General features: G+C 42.8%; 1 long non-coding RNA gene across 1 annotated transcript in view; it reads right to left on the bottom strand.

Moving 5' to 3' along the window:
- LOC144584630 (uncharacterized) overlaps positions 1–24,186 on the bottom strand; it is a 31,811-nt gene that overhangs the window by 3,047 nt on the left and 4,578 nt on the right. Inside the window, exon 2 of the long non-coding RNA XR_013539005.1 lies at positions 23,768–23,840. This is a non-coding gene — a long non-coding RNA (uncharacterized LOC144584630). The remainder of the gene's footprint in view (positions 1–23,767; positions 23,841–24,186) is intronic.

Raw genomic sequence — 24,186 nt, forward strand, 5'->3', positions numbered from 1 at the left:
GAATCCAGACTCACCCCTTTTCTGCTGCAGTCAAAGACGTGTTCCCTGAAATTCTTAAAGAGGAAACGAAAGCAGGGTGTTACTTTTGCCCTGCGGTTGCCCAGCTACAATCTGCTCTTCCACATCTGCCTGCTGCTCTCGCCGTACATGACAGCAAAGGTCAAAAGATTAAAAATCAGTTTATCCTTTTGTTGGTAGAACCACGTAGGGTGGGAGATGATATGAAGCCACCTGGGGGTCAGGGCATTTGCAACCTACACCCTATCAATGGGCCGATCGTCATTGTGCACCAACAAGGAAATCTTGCTGGGTAGAGGGAAGAGAGAAACAACTGCATCGCAGATGCAATTCCTTGGATTTTATTTGATCCGAAGAAGCAAACTGAAGTTAATGACCGACTTTGCTATGAGACAATTCCGCTGTTTGGTTCAGGTCGCAGATTTAGAAGTGATAAAGAGAGGAGCAAAGTCTGATAGAGCCATCCTGGCTGATTATGATCTCCCCCATCGATCCGACTTTGAAAGCCACCCAAAGTGGATGGTAGAGCAAGACATTTGCACTGGGACCCAACTGAGATGTTCAATAACAGGATTCATCTGAACCCAGGGGCAGGGGTGGAGGACTAGGCCCATCCACCTTCTGTAAGCAGATCAAATAGGCTCTCCAGACAATTACTGTGTTTCCCCCAAAATAAGGCAGGCTCTTCCATTAATTTTTGCTCCAAAAAACACATTAGGGCTTATTTTCAGGGGATGTTTTAAATTTTTTAATGCACGACCATCTACATTTATGATAGCGACGTGGTGGCGCTGCAGGCTAACCACAGAAGCCTTTGTGTGCTGCAGGGTCAGAAGACCAGCAGTCGTAAGATCGAATCCATGTGACAGAGTGAGCTCCCATCGCTTTGTCCTAGCTCCTCACCAACCTAGCAGTTCGAAAGCATGTAAATGCGAGTAGATAGGTACCACCTCGGTGGGAAGGTAAAACAGTGTTCCCTAGTCACGCTGGCCACGTGGCAACAGAAAACTGTCTTCGGACAAACGCTGGCTCTACGGCTTGGAAACGGGGATGAGCACCGCCCCCTAGAGTCGAACACGACTGACTAAAATGTCAAGGGCAACCTTTACCTTTACCTATCTACATTTATTCAAATACACTCATGTCATCTTCTTTTGATTGCTTCACAATGCTGCACAGTAGTGGAGGATGGAGTTTCACTTAAATGGGGCTTATATTACAAGCATCCTGAAAATCATACTAGGACTTATTTTCAGGGTAGGGCTTATTTTTGGGGAAACAGGATAGTAAACCCCCCCCCAAAAAAAATCACAGTTTCCAACTATGTGGAAAGATCTCACACATAGAGAAAGCTGCCCTCTTCAAACTGAGCACACATGAGAGCTAGGACAGAATAGGGCAGAGACAGCCTGCGTCCTCTGCACATGAGACCAGATTTAGCCTTTTATTCAGCACTTGAGCGGCTGTCTCCTCATCTCTCGCAAACATAGAACTCTGTGTTCTACATGGCACAAACTGATCCCACACAACAGCTAAATCCCGTTCTAAGGATCCATTTTAGCACATCTCCATCAGGGAAACACAGGCTGTGCCTATACGACAGGAGGAAGGTGGTTGTTGAATATTTGTTATACTGTAAACGCAAAGGAACCCATCCAAGAGATGAACATTCAACTTGTATTAAAATTAAGTGAGACAACAAAGTCTATGGAGTGATATGCTTTCCCCCCAACCAATGTCTACATATGTTGCGGCTGGGTTTTTTGATTTACTGCTTGAAAAGACAGCATACGTAGATTTCACCTTATCCTGGTTTTGACATCATGGGCACAAAAGTAATTTCCAAAAACTCACTGTAAAAACAGATAAATTGTTATCGTGTCTCTCTGTGCTGCAAGAGTGATCTTCGCTTCCAGAAGACATTGTTAGCATTATTTATTTGAAACATGTTATGACGCATCACATCAGATCAGAACTCTTCCACCTTTGCCAACAATAGTCATTTGGTTTCAGTTGTGAAGCAACCCTGCTTCTCTAATATGTGTGTAGTCAGCTCCAGAAGGATTTCACAGTGAGTGGGGTGCTCTTCTCTCACTTTGTCCTCTCCCGACAATAGCAAAAAACAACTCGTAAGACACAGGAACCCTTAGATCAGATCTCCCAAAATCTCCACGAAAGCTTACATTAAAATATAATAGTCTTTCTTTAAGGCGCAACATGTTTTTGTCTTTTTTGTTTTGTTTCTTTGAATTTTGCCTGATACGGGTCGCACAGATTAACACAACTACCTCTCTTAAAACCACTCCTAGCTAAACGCAGAAACTGAGTAAACACAGACAGCTAGCTCATTTCATTTCTGTTTCGGCAAGAGGTTGCCAACCTATTTGGATAGGATTTGCCAACACTTTCATGTAGGGGCAGTGGTTCCCAAACTTGCGTCTCCCAACATTCTTGGACTGCAACTCCCAGAAGCCCCAGCCAGCACAGCTAGTGGTGAAGGCTTCTGGGAGTTGCAGCCCAACAACATCTGGGAATGCATAGATTGGGATCTATTGATGTAAAGGATGGGAAAAACTTAAGAACACAATATGGATGTGGAAGAAAGCAAAACTAACTAATTCAGTCATCCAGGGACATCATTTTCGGTGCTTCACTCTCAAAAGCCTGGTCTTCAACCCCTGTGCATACAACTCTCTTTGTGCTGATGTAGCGTTGCCATTTCTTAGACCCTCCTCACCTTTAGCACCCATATGTACATAACCTAAGTTGCATACGCCTTTGTTCTGCAAATAGCTGTACTGATCGAGTTTGTCATGCAGAAAAAAGATAGAATGTCATTCCATTTTACTCTTGAAGGATTAGGCCACATTTGCTAATTACTTCATATTTAGGAAGAAATTCAACATTTTAGAAAAAAATTAACAGAAAAAATGAGAAGCGTATCTTTTACCCTATTTGAGACCAAAAGGATCAGTATTTTAGTGGAAGGAAGGAAGGAAGGAAGGAAGGAAGGAAGGAAGGAAGGAAGGAAGGAAGGAAGGAAGGAAGGAAGGAAGGAAGGAAGGAAGGAAGGAAGGAAGGAAGGAAGGAAGGAAGGAAGGAAGGAAGGAAGGAAGGAAGGAAAACTGTATTTTGCATGGATAACTCTGAATTTTGCACAGAAAACCATGCATTTTGATGAAAAGGCTATTTTTTCTGCACAGAATACGCTATTTGTACAAAATAATTTTTGTGTGTGGTTTTGCAGAAACCATGTAAGGAATGTTTGAGAAAAGTTCCAAAATGCAAAAGCTCACAAAAATCACTTGAACTTTCATTATGGGAAGAAAACTTCTGGAATGCCTTTGCTCTCATCCATAACAATGAAATAAGCAAAGATCGACATATGCAGTAGCTAATGCCAATGACAGAAAAAAACCCACTTCATTCTATTCCTGTCTTGGAACAGTTTCACCACCGGTCTTAAAATTTGTAAATAATATAAAAAACATATATATATATATATATATATGAACAACCAATATATATATATATTGAACAACCAGCCATTTTTCATCAATGAGTTGGAAAAGTACACCTAGTCAAAGCTATGGTTTTTCTAGCAGTGATGTACGGAAGTGAGAACTGGACCATAAAGAAGGCTGACCGCCGAAGAATTGATGCTTTTGAATTGTGGTGTTGGAGAAGACTCTTGAGAGTCCCCTGGACTCTAAAGAGAACAAACCTATCCGTTCTGAAGGAAATCAACCCTGAGTGCTCACTGGAAGGACAGATCCTGAAGCTGAGGCTCCAGTACTTTGGCCATCTCATGAGAAGAGAAGACTCCTTGGAAAAGACCTTGATGTTGGGAAAGCATGAAGGCAAGAGGAGAAGGGGATGACAGAGGATGAGATGGTTGGACAGTGTCATCGAAGCCACCAACATGAATTTGACCCAACTCTGGGAGGCAGCGGAAGACAGGAGGGCCTGCTGTGCGCTGGTCCATGGGGTCCCGAAGAATTGGACTTAACTTAACGTCTAAATAACAACAACAACAACAACAACAACAACAACAACAACAACAACAACAACAACAACAACAACAACAACAACAACAACAACAGAGGAATGCCTACATCTAGTTCCCATCCCCCCAGGGCCTCGGATTTGTAGAAAAACTATCAGCAAAGGGTGGAGATGGTGGAGCAAAGATTGAATCAGAGAGAACCCAACCCAGAGCCTGTTAGTGGCACCCGGCTTCACGCAGTGAGAAGGAGAGCGACTGTCAAGCAACACACGCACGCGCACACACGCACGCACACACGACATTACAAAAAGTAGGTTTTGTGCCAGCCTCATCAGTGTGGCAGGGTAATAAGGTCAATGTGAAAACAACTGGAAGGCACATTCCCCAGTAAACACGCACGGAGTGCAAACAGCCCGACCTTATGTTGTAGAATCCAAACCCATCGAGTCAATTGCCAGAAAACATGACATGACCTTTCAGACTCAGTGAGCATCAGCTCCCAGAGCAGGCTGCCGTGCTCTTTTCCATTTCATTGCTGCCCCCGAGGGCCTCAAGTCACCGGAAATAATAGCTCAGGCCTCTAAATCTGCACTCCTTTAATGAAAAAAAATATATATACACATGGCATCCAGTTTGACCCGGGTGGCAGATACTTTTTCCTGTATGCTTAGCTCAATTTCTTTAAACTTAACAACCTTCTTGCTTTATTTATTTATTTCTCTCTCACAGGCGCACACAGACATGCCTTTTCTTTTATACCTTCTCTATATTGCAGAAGGGTGTGCTTTTTTCCACCCTCTTCTATGATTCTCCATAAACAGATGCCTTTTTTTTTTTTTTTTTTTTTTTTTTGCTTTTCATTCAGATGCATCAAAAGCATCAAGAATTTATTATGGTGAAATGAAGAAATTTGAGTGAAAACGAGCAGGTATGGCAAGGTGTGAAAACTGTAGGAATATTAGAGTCCAGCCAGACATGAAGGGAAATGCATATTCCTCCCAACTCATCTGTATCTTCTCACACACAACAGGATTCCCTCGGGGAATCAGAATTTCAAATGAAGTCAGGGTTGCCTTTTTCAAAGGCCAATCACAAAAGAAAGCACGCTAAATGCAAAACACCTAAAGGAAGAAAACCATGTGCAACAAAAACAAACAGGCATATTTCACCATTTGATGGAGCATCTCCCCTTTAAAAAAAAAGAGAGATGTGCTCAAAATGTTGCATCATTTGATCTTTAGAAGCTGCCTTAAACTAGGTCGGAGCAGAAGTCCATTTTGCCCCATATGGTCTTCTCCCACTTGCCACAGTGAACCAAAAATTTGGGTCAAGAGAGGCTGTTCCATTAAGGCCCATGCAAGATCCCTTTTTAGTCAGACAGAAATCTTTGGGTGATTTTTTCTCTCTCTCTCAAAGTCTACATTTTGTCAAAAGCTGGCTGGCTGGCTGGCTGGCTGGCTGGCTGGTTGGCTGGCTGGCTGTTGGTTGGTTGGTTGGTTGGTTGGTTGGTTGGTTGGTTGGTTGGTTGGTTGGTTGGTTGGTTGGTTGGTTGGTTGGTTGGTTGGTTGGTTGGTTGGTTGGTTGGTTGGTTGGTTGGTTCGTTCGTTGGTTCGTTCGTTCGTTCGTTCGTTCGTTCGTTCGTTCGTTCGTTCGTTCGTTCTTGATATTTCTTCCTGCAGTCTTAATTCCAGCTTGGGATTCCTCCAGCTTTTGCCGTCCTAATACCATCCCTGCATTTCCTTGCTACTTGTCTGTACACATCCTTGGTGGCCTGGCCTTCTTTCCACTTCCTTTACATGTCTTTTTTTGTTTTCAGGTCCTCCCTGAGCTTTTTGTGCAGCCACATTGGCCTTCTTTGCTGCCTCCCACCTTTTTTTCTTGTTGGAACTGTTTGTAGTATCTTTGCTAAAGGTAAGGACATTACTTGTCTCTACTCTTCTCAGACAATGGCTGTCTTCTCAGGGTTCATTGAGGGATACTATATATTGGGCTTTGCTCTACCTATGAAATTCATTGGCTCTCTTTATATAATTGCTAAATCCTAATCTATATGGTTATATTTCAAAGTCACAAAGAGGGGGGATCTCCACATTTGCACTTAACCACTGGTTAAGATAACTTTTGGGACTTCTCCTTTTCTCTCCCTCAAAGCTCTGCCATGTCCTGCTTGATGATGAGTCCTGCAGATCTCAAAACCTAACCCACTGTCGTGATTTTAGTGGTTTAATAATTTTCCGGAAAAATTGAAGGCAGCAAGAAGACCTAATATGAGATGGATCGATTCAATAAAGGAAGCCGTAGCCTGGAGTCTGAAACACAGGGACAAGGTGCAGAGGTAACCTTTCTCCCCTTCATGCCAGATGACCACCAGCAGGTTTGCTGTGTGAAAAAAAACATTCAAGCATGTCAGCCTTTTGGAGGACTTCTAAGGTAGCCTGAAACGACATTGCATCAATTAACAAGCATGCCTTACAGTTAAGGGTTATTCCGAAGACTGCTGAAGCCCTTTTGTGTACATTTAATTTTTGCTGACTTCTGATTGCAGAACACTGAACTCAGCTGGTGGTAGCAAAATATGCAAGACCTACATCTACACTGATGCAATTTTAGTTTTGCCGTTCTGAGTAATCCCGCTTGTTCATCTTGGATAACTTTTTGCCTCGCCATCTCTTGCATAATGCAGTTTAACCCACTGTGGAGTTCAGGTTTTTTTATTCCCCACATTGTACTTTTGAGAAACCTCTGTAGCCTGAAAAATGAAAGAAAGAGCTACTGGTAGTTTCCCTCTTCCAATTTACATGGGTGGGAGCAGTATAATGGGAACACAAACAACATGTATTTATAATTCCTCCAGTCAAATAGTAAATATCAAGCCAGTTGGAGTCAACCTGGTGGCAAAACCTCTGGCTTTACTGTTGTAGCAGTCTGAATACAGCTGTTGGGTGGCCCTTCCTATCAGGCCCTTAATTTTAGTGTGCAGAAGCTTGGGAGTATGGAAACGGTGTCATTTATTCAGAGTTTCCAAGTCAGGTTTCTCCTAGAAGCCCCAGGAAATACCAATTTTGTTTGCTCATCCTTGGAGTAGACCCATTAAATCAATGTAACTTACATAATGGCTGATTTAATGGGTCATACTCATTTAATGAGTCTACTCTATAAAGTTGGGGTTTTTGAAAAGTTTGTTTCTTGTTATGAAAAAATTAGAATCTGGATCTGATTCAGTTCATATACTCATTGATTTAGTGTGCAGTCCTGTGCTGTTGACCTAGGAGAAAACTCCAGGGAACCTGGACATTGAGACACATGGGAAGTTGCCTTTTGCCACATGAAACTTTCAACCTCTCTAACTCAACCTGTTCTAAATTAATAACAGAGCCAATGCCTTGTAAGATTTTACCTTAACTAAACTAGCCCCAGGATTGGTGTGGTTCTTCTTCCTAGTCAAGGAAGGCGTAGCTTTGGAAGCTGCTTCCTCTCTTAGTTTCAAACCTTACCAGGAGGAAAAGAAAGCACAGAGAAATTATCTCAACCATTTCTGCTTCTGTTGATGTCTTGTTTTGGCCTTCTTCACTACCAATATGTGGCCCTTCACAGGTTAAAAATAGGCAGATGGTACCACTCTGATGGCAGAAAGTGAGGAGGAATTAAGGAACCTTGTAATGAGGGTGAAAGAGGAGAGTGCAAAAAACGGCCTGAAACTCAACATCAAAAAAACTAAGATCATGGCCACTGGTCCCATCACCTCCTGGGAAATAGAAGGGGAAGATATGGAGGCAGTGTCAAATTTTATCTTCCTGGGCTCCATGATAACTGCAGATGGTGACAGCAGTCCCGAAATTAAAAGACGCCTGCTTCTTGGGAGGAAAGCAATGACAAACCTCGACAGCATCTTAAAAAGCACAGACATCACCTTGCCAACAAAAGTTCGAATAGTCAAAGCTATGGTTTTTCCAGTAATGATGTATGGAAGTGAGAGCTGGACCATAAGGAAGGCTGACTGCCGAAGAATTGATGCTTTTGAACTGTGGTGCTGGAGGAGACTCTTGAGAGTCCCCTGGACTGCAAGGAGAACAAACCTCTCCATTTTGAAGAAACCAACCCTGAGTGTTCCCTGGAAGGACAGATCCTGAAGCTGAGGCTCCAATATTTTGGCCATCTCATGAGAAGAGAAGACTCCCTGGAAAAGACCCTGATGTTGGGAAAGTGTGAAGGCAAGAGGAGAAGGGGATGACAGAGGATGAGATGGTTGGATAGTGTCATCGAAGCAACCGACATGAATTTGACCCAACTCCGTGAGGCAGTGGAAGACAGGAGGGCCTGGTGTGCTCTGCTCCATGGGGTCACAAAGTCGGACACGACTAACCGACTAAACAACAACAACATTTTAGGCTGCATTAATAGAAGTATATTTTCCAAATCTCGTGAGGTGCTAGTCGCCCTCTATTCAGCACTGATTAGACCGCACCTTGAGTATTGTGTCCGGTTTTGGACACTTCAAGAAGGATGCTAACAAATTGGAACAAGTTCAGAGGAGGGCAACAAGGATGAGGAGGAGGCTGGAAACCAGGCCTTATGAGGAAAGGCTGAAAGAATTAGGCATGTGTATAGCCTTGAGAAAAGAAGACTGAGGGGTGATATAATAGCACTTTTCAAATATTTCAAAGGCTGTCATACAGAGAAGGGGCAAAATCTGTTCTCAATCATCCCAGAGTGCAGGACACACAATGATGGGCTCATGTTAAAGGAAGTTAGATTTCTGTTGAATATCAGAAAAAAAAACTTTCTAACTGTTAGAGCAGTGCGACCGTGGAACCAGTGACCTCGGGAGTTGGTGAGTGCTCTGGAGGTACTCAAGAAAAACTTAGATAATCACCTGGCAGCTATGCTTTGATTGTATTCCTGCATTGAGCAGGGGGTTGGACCTGATGGCCTTGTAGACCCCTTCCAACTTCACTTTTCTATGATTCTATGATAAAACAATAAAATAGGCTTCTTCCTGAAGGAATTTCAATGGACTATCACTTAGAAAGGAATTTCAAATGAAATCCCAGGGAAAGAAAATTCAAAGGAATACCTATTTAAACAGGGAACCTACCAATTTAAATTACTCATCTAATGGCCCTTTGTGTGTTTCCTATATAGCTATGTACTACCTTCGGTTCTGTAGGCTGTCTTTACACGCCTTGCTACCATATATATTCCTGCACATCTTAGCAGAGAATCCTTGCAGCTCCTATGGTGCAGTGGGGGAAAGAGGTGGCGTGGGAACGGTGTGGAGGTGGAGGGCTGTTCTTCCTTCTCCATTTGACAGGCTCCCAGTCTCATCCTTCAGTTTGGTTTCCACCAAATTACGGTGCTGAGCATTTGTTTTTCTGAATTACCCGTCTGTACTCAGCATCTTTCCTACTGCCCATAAAATAAAAACTTTTTTTAAAGCAAAAGAGTGTGTCCAAAAGGTCCTTTATCTCAGACAGCAAAATGCCAGGATTTGGCCTTATAAGGTTTCCCGACCACTCTTGGCCATTGCTGTGCGTCCATCAGTGAATCCAGCCTGGTTTGGATATTGTTGGGATCTCCAAATGCAGGCTCATGTCATTATTCCCCACGGCTCACCTTTCGGTTCTCCCTGTGTGTGGCTTCGGCTCTTTTCTTTCCAGTCTCAATTCCTCCCAGTTCAAAGGAAGTTAGACAATGATCGTTTGCCCCTTGTACATGATGTTCTGCTCTGATGGCTCATTCTATCCATCTTTGAAGGGAACAGGGGACGAACCTGGGACCTTCTGCTTCCTTGGAAGAATAAGATCTCCTTTCTGTGGTGAAGAGTTCAAGTGAGGATAACGTGTCTTCATTTTAGTAAATAATACAGGAGATGTGCTTGATGCAGTTTGAACTTTACTTGCTCCTCTCCTGCCCATCTTAAAAGCAGCTGAGCCTATTTTTGATACACCAACGAGGGCATTAAGGCAAGCACAGAATGGAGAGAGGGAAGACTGATGTTTATAGATCCCTAGATAAAACTTTCATATCAACAACAATGCAGGGGAGGAAGAAATAGTATTTATGTACTAAAAAAAACAGCAAGTGACTCATACAGCATCATCTTGGGCATGTCTACACAGAGCTAAGCATCTCACATTTCAAGATAACTAATCTCGGATTAGTCACGAAGAGTCGGACACAACTAAACGACTGAACGACGAACGACGAATCTTGGATAACTAACTGACTAATATACTCTAAGGGAGATAGTTTAGACAGAGAGAGAGAGAGAGATGCAAGAATGGAGCCATAAAGCTATAGATTCACTTTAAAAATGTTTAGAAGATAGGGGTGTATGTCTTTTCATAAACAGGTATCAGCAAGAATGCAGCCAATGAATCTACAGATTCACTTTAAAAATGTTTCCAAGGCTGGTGTTTCTACAGCGTCCCGTTGGAGGGGAGGGAGCGCTGAAGGCTGACAGATAAGCATTAACACAACTTCACTTCATAAACAGCTCAAGGTTGGTGAGTTTTGACATAATTGTTGATTTTTTCTCTCTCTCTCTCAGATTCCACAACCTAATGCTGTTTTCTGCGTTAATCCAATTTCACGCCCAGCCATGGAGCCATGGAACAACAGAACATCTTTCTTAACCTTGTGAAATCATTAATTAATGCCTCACATTGGGATTTTCAGCATGGAACAAACAGGTTTTTAAATAGAAATCATTTGTCTCTCAGCAGGAGGAAACTCTACCGGTTTTCTTCCCTACAAATCTTCCCCAAAGCCGTTGTGGTCAAGCAATCTGTTCTCATGGTGATCATCCCCCTCCCCATGACCCCAGATTCAATGGCCTGATCCTGCCTATGTTTTCCCTCTCTTCGCCTGGCCACCTGTGGCAGAGGGAGGTGGCAATTTCTTCTCTTAATTGCCAAAGAAAAGGGTCTCCACACTTTCAGGCCATTTATTCATTCCCAAGCTTTGGGGCCTTTGGTCGGGTTTCCTGGTGGTTTTCTGCAAAAAGGAAATCCCTCAACTCATTAAAAAAATAGATTAATTGACCAGTTCAGTAACAAGATGCCCCAGGACCCAATAAACTTTACAAAAGGTGCATTCCAATTATGACTAGGCTCAGCAGGAACTTGATAAGTAAGCCAGCATAATCTTTCCACAGAATTAAGAAACTTTTGGCTTTGTTTTTTATTTAATATGAGAGAGAGAGAGAGAGAGAGAGAGAGAGAGAGAGAGAGCAAGACTTGTCCGCATCCCAGTCTCCCTCATTTCACTCTTTTCCCCACAACACTTTGCTTTCTCCTAGACCTGGGACTGGATGCGGGGTCAATTTTGCTAATGGTTTCTTCAAAAGTGCTAATCTGTGCATAAGGTTGCCTTCCCCAACGTGGCTTTTTCCAGATGCACACAAATGCCACAGTCTAACCTCTGGCAGCCACTGGTAGAGTTTCTAGTCTAACATCTCTGGAAAACTGCCAGGGTGGAGAAAGCTGCCCCTTGAAGCATTGCCTCAAACCACCAAAAACGATTCCTTTCTGCCGCTGCTCTTCTGTATTCATTATTTTCTTCCCCGCGCCATGGAGGGCTTAAAAGAGAATGGCATCACACTTGAAAAAGTCCTTTAAAAATGTCTAACCATGTTCATTTTTTTAAAAAAAAATCACTTTAAAAATAATGGACCTAGGATACTGGTGATTCCAACATAGCTAATGCTTTTCCCACTCTTTGCATTTCTTTAGAAATATAAATCAGCTATGCTCTCATGAAATCCTCCCCTACAAAAAATGGACCCTTTCATTATTACAATTCTCTGGGAACTTTTGGAGAGAATGGCATAGGAATGGATGGATGGATGGATGGATGGATGGATGGATGGATGGATGGATGGATGGATGGGTGGGTGGGTGGGTGGGTGGGTGGATGGATGGATGGATGGATGGATGGATGGATGGATGGATAGATAGATAGATAGATAGATAGATAGATAGATAGATAGATAGATAGATAGATAGATAGATAGATAGATAGATAGATAGATAGATAGATAGATAGATAGATAGATGATGGATGGATGGATGGATGGATGGATGGATGGATGGATGGATGGATGGATGGATGGATGGATGGATGGATGGATGGATGGATGGATGGATGGATGGATGGATGGATGGATGGATGGATAAACAAACAAACTTCTATTGCAAAAGGAGAAAATTAGAAGGTGAAGGAAGAAAAAGAAGGGATGGAGAAGAAGAGAAAGAAAAATTTGAAGAGCAGCCATCTAGAACTGTGCTGGTTCTAAAAATTATGCAGGCCTGACCATTCACATAAGCATCTGCTGATGAAGCTGCTTCGTACAGATTATTTGCATGGCCACCTTATACTTGACTGCTGAAGAAGAAGAGTACCACAAGGCTCAAGAGAGGAGAATTTGCCCCGGACCCCCTCAGACTTGAAGCCAGCCATGTCAACAATTATATACAAATACAAGATGCATATTCTCTGCTCTTGAGAGGACTGTTTCCCAACCTTAGATCTCCATATGTTCTTCGGCTAAAACTCCCAGAAGCCTTCACCCTAGCCGGGCTGGTCAGGTTTCCTGGAACCTGTAGTCCATCCGGGGACCCAAGGTTGGAAAGTGTTGCTCTAGAAGCAAGACGAGCTTTCCACCTCAAAACAAGTGTGGTTCTCAGTCAGTAAATGAAGTGGATTTATAGATACCTGTCAGTTTCCGCCTTGCTTTCTTAATCAGATGACACCCAAGGGTCCCTGTGTAATTAGGGATGAGATACGACTTTTGGGGGAGGAAAATGTCACAACCCTTCACTCATCATCACCACAATACCTTGTTCTACAATCACCAGAAGAGCATTCCGTTCTACTGGTAGCATGACATTTGCTAAAAAACAAAAGCTTCTTCATAACTCTCTGCAGTCCCATATACCGCGCTGCCATGATAGCTCAACAAAAGGCCATATTTATCCCCAGGGATATTGAGCTGTATTAATATGACATATTTTTAGCCAAAAAAAAAAATCTCAAGTAGGGGTAATATCTTTGACTTCTAAGGGGAAGCTGGTACTGAAAAGTAGCTCAGGCACTTAGATTGCCAATTGTCTCCTCACCTCGCATCCCAGACATTTTTGCAAAAGGCAGAGTAGTCTTCTGGCTGCATCCGGGTTGGTCTTCGATTACTTCATCTTGATTTGCTTGCATTTGAGGACGTTTTGAGCTTTCAAGAGAAGTGAGATATTTAAGGAGTGGATTTACAAGTTCCACTCCAACAGTGAGTTTCCATGGCTGAGCGGAGATTCGAACCCAGGCCTAGTCCATCACTCTATCCATTACACCACTCCGGGTCTCGACAAACCCATACTTCTGCCTAATTTCACTTGCAAGGCGTTTGGCTCTGCTAGCAATTCTTTGGGGGTGGATTTTCACTATATAGTTATGACGCTGTAATTCAGAACTGGAAGGTTTCATCTTGGCCTCTTGCCAAATGGAAAATCTCAGGGTTCCATAGCGGGAAGCTGTAACATCGAAAGCCTCGGAGACATCTATATAGCGAAGGCTCTGTGCCATAATGTTCCCGGCCTTTCCGAAGCCTCCTTCCACTGCAATACATGCTAGCGATCTGTTTGAGATTTTGCATGGTTTCATTAAATGCCTCTTTCAGATTCCTTGATTCCCGACAACAAGGTGTTTGGGATAATGACATAATCTGGTGTGTTCTGGTCTAAGATGCTACCTTTGGAAATTATGACATAATCAGGTCCTGGCCTCTGTTAAATTTCTTACAGCATCTCTTCCCCTCTTCTTTTGTGAGAGGGGTAGGTATTACAATGTTCTAAACTTGGCTCATTTCCACCTGGAGTAATTGCTTTCTGCCTCACTAAAATGCCCCCTGCAGTTCCAGAGACTTCCTTTCTTCACTTCCTCTCCGGACAACTAAAGAGTGTTACTGAGGCCAAACTATTGGCATGTTTCACCTGAAAGGTGGCTGTGTTTCAGGGGCAGGTTAACTAACGTTAAATAATACACATTTTCCATGTAATCTGTGCTTTGGGATTCATTAAACAAGATGTACCCAAAAAAACCCTACAAAAAACCCACCAGCTATGTTGCACCCCAGTGACTACTGGCAAAAGTGTGTGGATTGCAAGGATCATGAATGTCAAGGGGAACCTTTACCTTTACCTCTACCTCTATGTTGCACCCCAGTGACTACTGGCAAAAGTGTGTGGATTGCAAGGATCATGAATGTCAAGGGGAACCTTTACCTTTACCTCTACCTCCTAGTACATAATATTTAGTGTTTATATAGACTAGAAGAGAAGCATTTACATAGGTTAGAAAAGTTTGGTGCATCTCGCATGCATCAATCTTAGTTACCATCAGAGGCGGGCCAAAATTATTATTGCTTCATTGCAAATTTGAAGGTCCAGGCTGAGAAGGAGAGCGAGCGAGCAAGAGAGTAAAGATGGGAATGAATGACTGGTTCGGCAGTTCATGCCAGTTCGTTTTTCAGCCGAACCAAGTGTTCGGTGCTTCCCAGGCCTGCCTCCTCCAGCAGCTTCCCAGGCCTGCCTCCTCCAGCAGCTTCCCACACAGTGTAGACTGTTGGATAGCTCAATGGTTTAAGCATCTGGCCACAGAGCCAGAGGTTGGGAGCTCGATTCTCCATTTGTCTTCTTGACGGGGGCTGGACTGGATGATCCATAGGGTCCCTTCCAGCTCTGTAGTTCTAAGATGATGATAATGACGACGATGATAGATTCCCCACCACTGCAACATCAGAGTCCCCTCTCTCTTCTGTCACATACAGATCTCTTCAGGATGATATTAATTTATGGTGGCTGTCGGGAATTACTCCAACTTGCCCCTGTTTACGGGGGACTGGATTAGCTGATATATCCTTGGACCTCAAGACTTGCAAGATAACAACAACCTCAGTAGCATCTTTGACACCAGGATGCTGAATTATGTAAGAAGACTACAAGGATCACAAGTGCAACAGAATTTGAATACACTTAAGACTTTTTTTTTTCAAATGAAATAACATAAAATTGGAGGGATATGTCGGATTACTCGGAGTCCTGGAGTATCAAGGGGCACACGTGGTCCATAGGCCATGTATTACCGATATTTGACCTAAGCTCATTGTTTCCTGTATATTTATATAGGCCCAATTCTCTGATAGATCACACCTGTGGGTATAGAAAAGAGACAATGTTCACTGTTTACATCCCTTTGTTATCAGTACACATACACACAGTGTGTGTGTGTGTGCATGAGTGAGTGTGTTTAATTTCTTTTTAATTGAATTCCCGGTGCGACCTGCTCTGAAATCTGTAAAGACTGCACAAAGTAAAATAAAATAAAATAAAATAATCTAGGGCAACCAAATACCACCGCAACGAGAAATTAATTGCCAAGCATGGTTAATATGACAGCCGAGTACATAAAATCCTATTATATTTCTTTGCAATTCTATTCTGTAGTGTATACTATTGCTATACTCAAAGGCCAGGGCAATCTCCCAGGGTAAATTGCTACATTAGTTTGACATTTCTGGCTCCAATTAACCTTACATTTGAGCTATTTTCTGAGGGGTATTTTTTTTTCCTCCCTGAATTTGTGAGAAGGTTATTTTTACCGCCATTAGCGCAGTTTCAATAGCTGATATGGAAGCTGAAGTTTGGTCTCTGGATGTATTCACCCCAGGTAAAGGTGCTAAATCTTATACCTTGAGGTTGAATCTATCAGTGGTGGGAAGCATGCGATATTTCAGATGCTGCTCTGTGTCCTTGTCATCACCTCTAACCATTGGTAATGCTGGCTAAGGTTCTTCAGAGTTGCACTCCAGTGACCCATGGAGGCTCGATCCGCTTCTGAGATTTCAAGACTTAAGCCTCTACTGGTGGTGTCTTGTGATGTCAAAAGCAGGATGGGCTTTTCTGATGCCATGGAAGGGGTCCCACGTGTGATAACAGATACCGTATTTTTCCATGTATAAGACTATACTTTTGTCTAAAACCTTTAGACTAAAAAATGAGGGTCGTCTTATACACGGAAGTAAGCTGAGGAGAGAACAAAAACAAGTGGAGGGGAAAGCAGGGATCAAAGCGATCCTGCAGCGCTTTGATCCCTTTCCCCCTACACTTGGTGATCCCCACTGAGATTTCTTAATTTTGGATTAGAAAAAGGGGGGGACATCTCATACATGGGGGCGTCTTATACATGGAAAAATATGGTAAGTTTGCAAGGGAGGATTTTCTGATAATGGCTGTCATGTGTGTTCATTGATCCATTCAGTGGTTTCATCAGCCCATGCCCCATTGGATCCCATTTGGATCCTACTGTAAGACCATGCAGTTCTGAGACATTGTGGTGTAGTGGAAAGAGTCTTGGACAGGAATTCAAGAGAACTGGGTTCAAATCCCTGCTGAGCCACAGAAACTCACTGGGGAGTAGCAATGGCGAAATCACTCCTTAACGAAAACATGGAACCACTCTTAGGGTCACCATAACGCTGGATCAATTTGATGACAAATAACACCCAGTACTCACTTACAACCCAAATCCTCATTTAAATGCACACATTCTATGAGCCTGCCACTTACTGTTAAGGATGTTGCTTGCTGTCTCCAACCCAGTCCAACACCCTGACCACTACAGCTGCCTCCCTCCCTCCCTCCACCCCCCCACAATGATTTTTCTTCATTTGCATACCTATATTCCAGATCACGGGAAAGAACCAGTGAGCAGAGCTCGGCAGGTATCGAACTTTCCTGCACAGTGTACATCCAGCACCCCTTCCTGCACAGTGTACATCCAGCACCCCTTCCTGCACAGTGTACATCACCTCTTCCTGCACAGCGTTCATAACACAAATTTCAATCCCCACAACACACAAGTATTTGCTATGCATCTGGAGTTTATCGCTCTATGTTTTATTTATTGGTCTTTCTAAAAATTACCTTCGCAACAGAAAAAAAAATGCAAATCTGACTGTAAAAAATAGAAAGTGAATTTTTTAAAAAAGAAGAGCCGGGGTAAAGCTTGGTTAAGAGAGCTCTACATTCATTAATACAAAATAAAGTGTTCTATTTTTCAGCAGCTAAAGATCAAGGATGTCTTTTTACATAATTAAAACTCTGAAATTTTAATCGCCTCTTCCCAGCACAAGACTGTAGGGGAAAAGAAGGGGAGGAGGGGAAAAAAAGGAGGACGAAACACATATCTATGAGATTTAATTGCCTGCAATAATCTGGCACTGGGTACATACAAACGATCAAAACTTTGATGTCGGAAAACCAATGGCCGTGTTGTTCTTCTGAGGCATGTTTTTTCCCCCAGCACTGATATTTATTTATTTCTTGCCTCTCCTTTCCGCTTAGGTTCATTCAAAGGGCAAAGTATCTAAGCATTCAAGCTTTTGACCCTACTAGCAAATATTTAATGTATGAATTAAACTGGACAGCAGCTTGCCAGAAGCTCTGTTCACGTTTGATTTCTGAAGCTATTTTTACCAACACTTAATCGCTTAAAGGTAAGGGGATAAAGACATCTCTGACGAATAATGTTTATAGATCTAAATGCCATCAAGGAGAGAGCCCTTTTTTGTTTCTATAGATATGCATATCTATGTGTAGATACCGTACGGTTGTCTGTATGGATGGGTGTAGTTGACTGGATAGCTCAGTGGTTTTTCTCAGAGGTTGGGGGTTCGATTCCCTGCTGTGCCTACTGGGAGAAAAGCCAGCCTGGGTGGCCTTGGGCCAGCTGCACACTCCTAGGGCGCCCCTAGTGGAAGGAAATGGAAAACCACTTCTGAGTACTTTTTCCCTGGAAACCCAGGAAAGGATCACCCCCAATACTAACCAGCTTGTACTGGTCACCTGTCCATTTATGTATCAGGTTCAAGGTGCTGTTTTAGACATTACAAATGGCTTTCTTTAACATAACATAGAGGGCAGGGGGAATTCCGCCACACCTGGCAGAAAAATACAGATTTTTTGCCAGGCATGGGGGGGGAACCCCCCCATGACAACATTATGTTAAGGAATCCATTTGTAAAATGAATGCCACAATACACAACATGGTGATTTTCAAAGCACATGTTGTTGTTGTTTAGTTGTTTAGTCATGTCCGACTCTTCGTGTCCCCATGGATCAGAGCACGCCAGGCCCTCCTGTCTTCCACTGCCTCCCGGAGTTGTGTCAAATTCATGTTGGTAGCTTCGATGACACTGTCCAGCCATCTCATCCTGTGCCGTCCCCTTCTCCTCTTGCCTTCACACTTTCCCAACATCGGGGTCTTTTCCAAGGAGTCTTCTCTTCTCATGAGGTGGCCAAAGTACTGGAGCCTCAGCTTCAGGATCTGTCCTTCCAGTGAGCACTCAAGGTTGATGTCCTTCGGAATGGATAGGTTTGTTCTCCTTGCAGTCCAGGGGACTCTCAAGGGTCTCCTCCAGCACCACAATTCAAAAGCATCAATTCTTCAGCGGTCAGCCTTCTTTATGGTCCAGCTCTCGCTTCCATACATCACTACTGGTAAAAACATAGCTTTGACTATGCGGACTTTTGTCTCCAATACTTTGGCCATCTCATGAGAATCAAAGCACATACATGCACACAAACATACCAGTGAGGAAAGAGGACAGAATGAGAAACGGGGAAATGAAATTAACAGATCCATCCATGTCTATGCTAATAGAAATGCTACGAAATAATGGCATGCAAAAGCGGTGTCTCCATTTCTGGACATTTAGACACACAACCCAAGTTTGGATACAAAGCCGTATTCAAAGTTAGCACATTTCACTCCTGGAGAAAACTTTGGGTGTTTTCCCATGGAAGGGACGGGTAGAGTAACTTCTGACAGATAACAAATCAGTAGCATCCTTCAATTAAAGCAAGCAGCCACACACCACATTTCTCTTCCTGTGCTTTCACTATCCTTCATTTGCTCTCACTGCTATTAAAACTAATTTGGCTGAGCCCCGTCTCCCACCAGGGACGCCCATGACAGACTGTATACTCAACAAAAAAAACATCAAGTTGCCAAAAATAGATCTGATTAAAGCCAACATGGATGACATGATGGTGAAGTCCAAAAGAGAAGTCACTTCTTCACATAATTAATTTGTGGAACTCATTGCCACAAGGTTTTTTAAAAATAGTTGCCGCTGACCAAAATTGGCTTAGCCATGGAAATGTGGAGCTTTCATGCCCCAAAAGTAGCATTCTCAAGAAAATGTATTAAGCAACTTTATCAAAGTGCAAAATGAAGGTAAATAGCAGCTTAGGCAGTCATATTGTTTTGGTATGGTACCTTCCAGGTACCTCTTTCCCTCATTTCTGACAAAAAAAAGGAAAAGAAATCAGAATCAAATTATTAATGAATAACATCCTGCCTTTTTATGGAAACCTAAATCTAGTGACTAAGGCAGCCACCTCACTCTGCCTAAAAGTAGGGCCAGCCCTCTTAGCTTCCCAAAAATATCTGATTGTCACTGCATAAAACTGAATGAGAGATCTGATAACCTTTTTTAAAATTATTCAGTAGAGCTCTTTGTACATATAAGTGTCAAAAACCAATGGAAAACAAAATACCATTTATGACACACACAAATCAAAAAATCATGACTAGGCTCTGCCAAGAACTTATGAATTTTATTTTTGTTTCAGAGTTTAGAATTTCTGGTAAAACTCCTCAGGCTAGGCAGTAGAAGTACTGATATCCACAAAGGAGAATACCTGTAAGTTCCCCAAATAGCCGTTTCTCATTATCTGACACCAAAGTCTTAATACCTCACTCTGAGACATTTGTAGGAGAAAGAGAAAAACATTCTTTACTTACAGTTGTGAACAAATCAACAGCAAACAATCCACCAAGCAACACTACTTTGAATAGACTAAAGAGAGGGTGGGAAAGCACAGAGCAGAGAGGCAAATCTCTCTTTGAATTTAGAGACAGGAAAGAATATTGAGCTATTGCTGAACAGATTGACAGTCACCCCGACCCAAAAAGATCCTTCCGAGCCTGGGGTGGATTTGATTTAAACGATGATTTAAGTTTAAAAATCAGATTTTTTTGATTATTTAAATTTAAAAATTGATTTTTTTAAAAAAAATTAAGTAGCAATCTAAATTGTGATTTTTAGTCAATTTCATTTTTAAAAATCATTGATTTCTATCCACCCTGCTCACCGCCAAACCTACTCCTGGCAGCATGCAAGGTGTAAAAACTCTACCGAGTTTTAGACTCAGTCTTCTAGCCAGTGGGATTCTCAGAGTTACAGTCCAAAATAGTAACTTTTCCTATCTCAAGCTATGCCGTGATTTATTTATTTTAAAAAAACACAAGTTCTTAAATGCGACTGTCCTCAGTAGAGAAGCCCCCGGGGGCCCTGTTTACTGCTTTTTATGCTGCTACTAAATCTTTCCTGCAACTTCCTGTAACCAGCTCCCTTTTATATACCATGCTAAAAGGCAAGCGTGATGATTAAACCAGTTAAAGCAGGGCCAAAGGCTGCCATTAAGCAAATTTTCAAGGGTTAGTTGGAGTTAATTGAATTTAATTATTTGATGGCTTGATAAATTAGTCATTCCTAAGCCTGGGAGTCCAGCATGGGATTGTGGTTTTGAAAATGGGAAGTGTCTAACCAGCTTAGATGAAGCAAGAAGGAGCTGAATTTGCAGGATGGGGAAGGACATGCCGGGAATACAAGAAGGACAGACAGGAAGGTTTACGTGGCGCAGTCGCTAAATGCACTAACTGTTTTAGTGCACTGACCTCTTGCTTGCTTGCAAAAGGGCACTGAGCAGGAAGAGCAAGTGATGGGGAACTCTGCCCGAAGAGAAAATGCAGTGGTAAGTTTCTAATTCGCAGTCTTTTGAAGGCCATGCAGTTCCTCTTGATTGTGAGATGGACGGATGGACTTTACCCTTGGGGGGTAAAAGAAAACGGCAAGGGTCTTCCACATCACTGGAGCCAGGTTGGATGAGCAAAGGCGAAAGCAAAGAGAGACAAAGATCGGGGAAAGACGGGTCCCATCACAACACAATCATTGGCTTGTGCAGGACAAAGAAGTTGCATTTGCCTCCAGAGATGAGGAAGCCGTAGTTCTCCAGATGTTGTTCAGCTACGGTGCCCATCACCAGCCAGGTTGGTTGGAGCTGGTAAGAACAACATCTGGAGAGAGGCCGCTCCCAACCATGGTCTTTGGCAGGGCATAAATCCATGTTATGTCTCCCAGCTCTTCCGAAGGACTCAGGGCAAATGTGTGAGGACTGGCCATCCAATGAGGTGGGTTTGGATGAAAAACTGCGAGGTGGCTCAAGATTGCTTATTAAGCTTCCTGCCTGAAGCCCTTCAATGCAGAGATCCCCAGTTTAAATCGATCATTCTTGTCGCTATGCTACATAGACTCTCTCAGGATCAGTGAAATTAACACAAGATCCTTTGCTGGAAAGCTGAGCTGTAATGCCCTGAGAAGTTCCAGTTAACCAAGACAGCCACTGAGAACACTGGGAAGTATCCAGAAGTGAAGTCTGGAAGCTTTCCTGGGCCTGGATTTCTGCTTAGACCAGAGAGGCCTCCATTCACTCATCTTGTCTTCAGCTGTCTAGACAGCTCCTGCCTGACTTCATTTATCCCCCCAAAAAAGGGGTCAGTCTGACCACGCTCACAGAACCTCCAAGCCTCAAGTTTCACCAGAACAGCTCAGAGACTTGTTAAAATCCCGATATGTACAGGGAGATGTCTAGCACTGAATTCGCTTCCCACCTCCAGTCTCTCTCTCGATCAAATCTAGTTCGTCTCTAAAGCCGGTATCCTATTGCTAGTAACAACTAGAGTGGATTGATTGAATCAACTCTTGAACGGTAAGTCAACCCTGATGTGAATCCCACTGAATCAAGGCGTCTATTCTAGTTGGGACTAGCAATAGGATACTGGTCTAAATGTGGAGTGCAAAGGCAAAATTTACACTGGTTAACAAAACATTGGAGTTTTTACAACCTTGCATGCAGTTTGTAGTTTGAATGACTGGGAGGGACCTTTCCGGACTGGGGCGACTGTCAATCTATCCAGCACTAACCAATCATTCCCTCCTACCTCTGAATTCAAAAAGAGCCCTATCTCTCTGCAAAGTATTATCCTTTCCCCCTCTAGGAAGGAGTTTGTTGGTTTGCTCTTGATCTGTTCACAACTGCAAGTAATGAAACATTTTGTTCTTTCTCCTACATATATCTCAGAGTAAATTATTGAGACTTTTCAGTGCCTCAGTGCCAGCTAATGAGAAAGAGGTGGACTATCTGGGGAACCTGCAGCTGTGCTGAGTCTCCTGTACTTCTGCAGGAGCCTCGTGACGCAGTGGTTAAACTGCAGTACTGCAGCCAAGCGTCTGCTCACGATCTGAGTTTGATCCCCCAAAAGGTTCAGGTAACTGGCTCAAGGTTGACTCGGCCTTCCATCCTTCTGAGGTCAGTAAACAAATTACCTAGCTCTCTAGGCAGGGAGGCAATGTGTAGCCTGTCTAATTAAAATGTAAACCACCCAGAGAGTGTGATGTGGTAAACAAGCAGCACTGCTTTGCTTTGCTTTGCTTTGCTTTGCTTTGCTTTGCTTTGCTTTGCTTTGCTTTGCTTTGCTTTGCTTTGCTTTGCTTTGCTTTGCTGCAAAGGAATTATAACAAAAAAATGCAAAACTCTGCAACACAACATGCATGTGATTATTTTTTTCCTCTCTCACCATCGTGGCGAAAACTGTAAGAGACACCAAAGGTACACTGAAGCCTCAAATGACTTCAAATTATGACTTTAACATTGAGGTCTGTATTTTCCTTGGCATTAAAAAAAAATCTGGGCACACACCTTCTTTTCTGTGCACTTAAAACACACATACAGACCAACTAATTTACTTAATGATATGATTTATTTATTATTGATTCAGCGCTGTATGTAGAGCCTCTAGCCTTAACAATCCTAACGATGATTCTTCTAAAACCAGAAATGACATGAAAAGAAGCTGCACGAATAATTAAAAATTTGCCTCGTTTCCTGAAAGAGACCTGAGTGGTCACGTGCTCCCCCCCCCCCCCGCTTTCTTCTGCTTTAGTGCACCTACCAGGAAAAAGACTGAACTGCCACTAGCTAAACGCCAGCCTAGTGAGAAGATGCTGATAACCCACCATCATCAGAAACAGAGCCGCTGCCGCTCTTGCATATATTTCAAAGAGCATCTCAACCGCAAGAGGAGAGGGGAACCGCTTTCCGTTTCAAAGGAACAGAGGGGATTCGGAAGCCACTACAGGCTATTCACTTCCCAGATCAAATCGGAAAGTGGCGTGAAGGAATATCAAGGAATTTCTCCTATCAAGGAATTACAGGTGCTTTGGAGGGCAGGGTTTAAACCAAAATTCGGAAGAATTTTTTTGATTCCTTGAACTTTGGACCACAGCAAGGAGATGAAAGGAAAGAAGGGGGAAACAAAAAGGGGTGTGTGTCAAGGAATCAGCAAGTTTACTAAATTTACAAATAAGGAACAATCATTTAAAGTATCCCGTGCTCTTGAGATTCGAAGATTAGAACAATAGTGCTCAAAATTCACAATCTTTGCAAAATTTCTGCCGTCATCATTACGAATTTGTTTTTCATTATTATTATTCATGTCCTGCCTTTTCCCCCAGGCTGGGGCTCGAGGTGGCTCACAATAAGTTTAAAACAAATATAGAAGTGTTACCTTTCCGTCTGGATTCCTTTCGTCGCGTCTCGTGCTGTGTATCATCAGGTGTGCCGGGTTTCCGTAGGCGCCTCTGCAATTAAATGAGCCGGTGCTAACATTAGCAGGAAGCATTTCCACACACACACACACTGCAAAAAAAAAAAAAAAAAGAAAGCCTTCGTTTCTGTACACGTTCATCTCCAGTTTCTCTGTAGGGCTCATGAGGAGGGAGAAGCCTATCCCAAAATAAGACAGTGAAAGATGTGGTTCTTGAGATAATTTAGCAAATGCCGTCCATCTTCCTACATGTTAGTGTTATTGATCATTGACACTGAAGGGTCTGACGGATAATCAATAGGCCTTGTTACTCACACCACTTGTGTTATGGTCTGTGAGAGCTCAAGAAACAAGAAGAGGGAGGAACGGAATAAATAGTG

This window comes from Pogona vitticeps, chromosome 12 (assembly GCF_051106095.1).
Source record: "Pogona vitticeps strain Pit_001003342236 chromosome 12, PviZW2.1, whole genome shotgun sequence".
NCBI classification, from domain to species: Eukaryota; Metazoa; Chordata; class Lepidosauria; order Squamata; family Agamidae; genus Pogona; species Pogona vitticeps.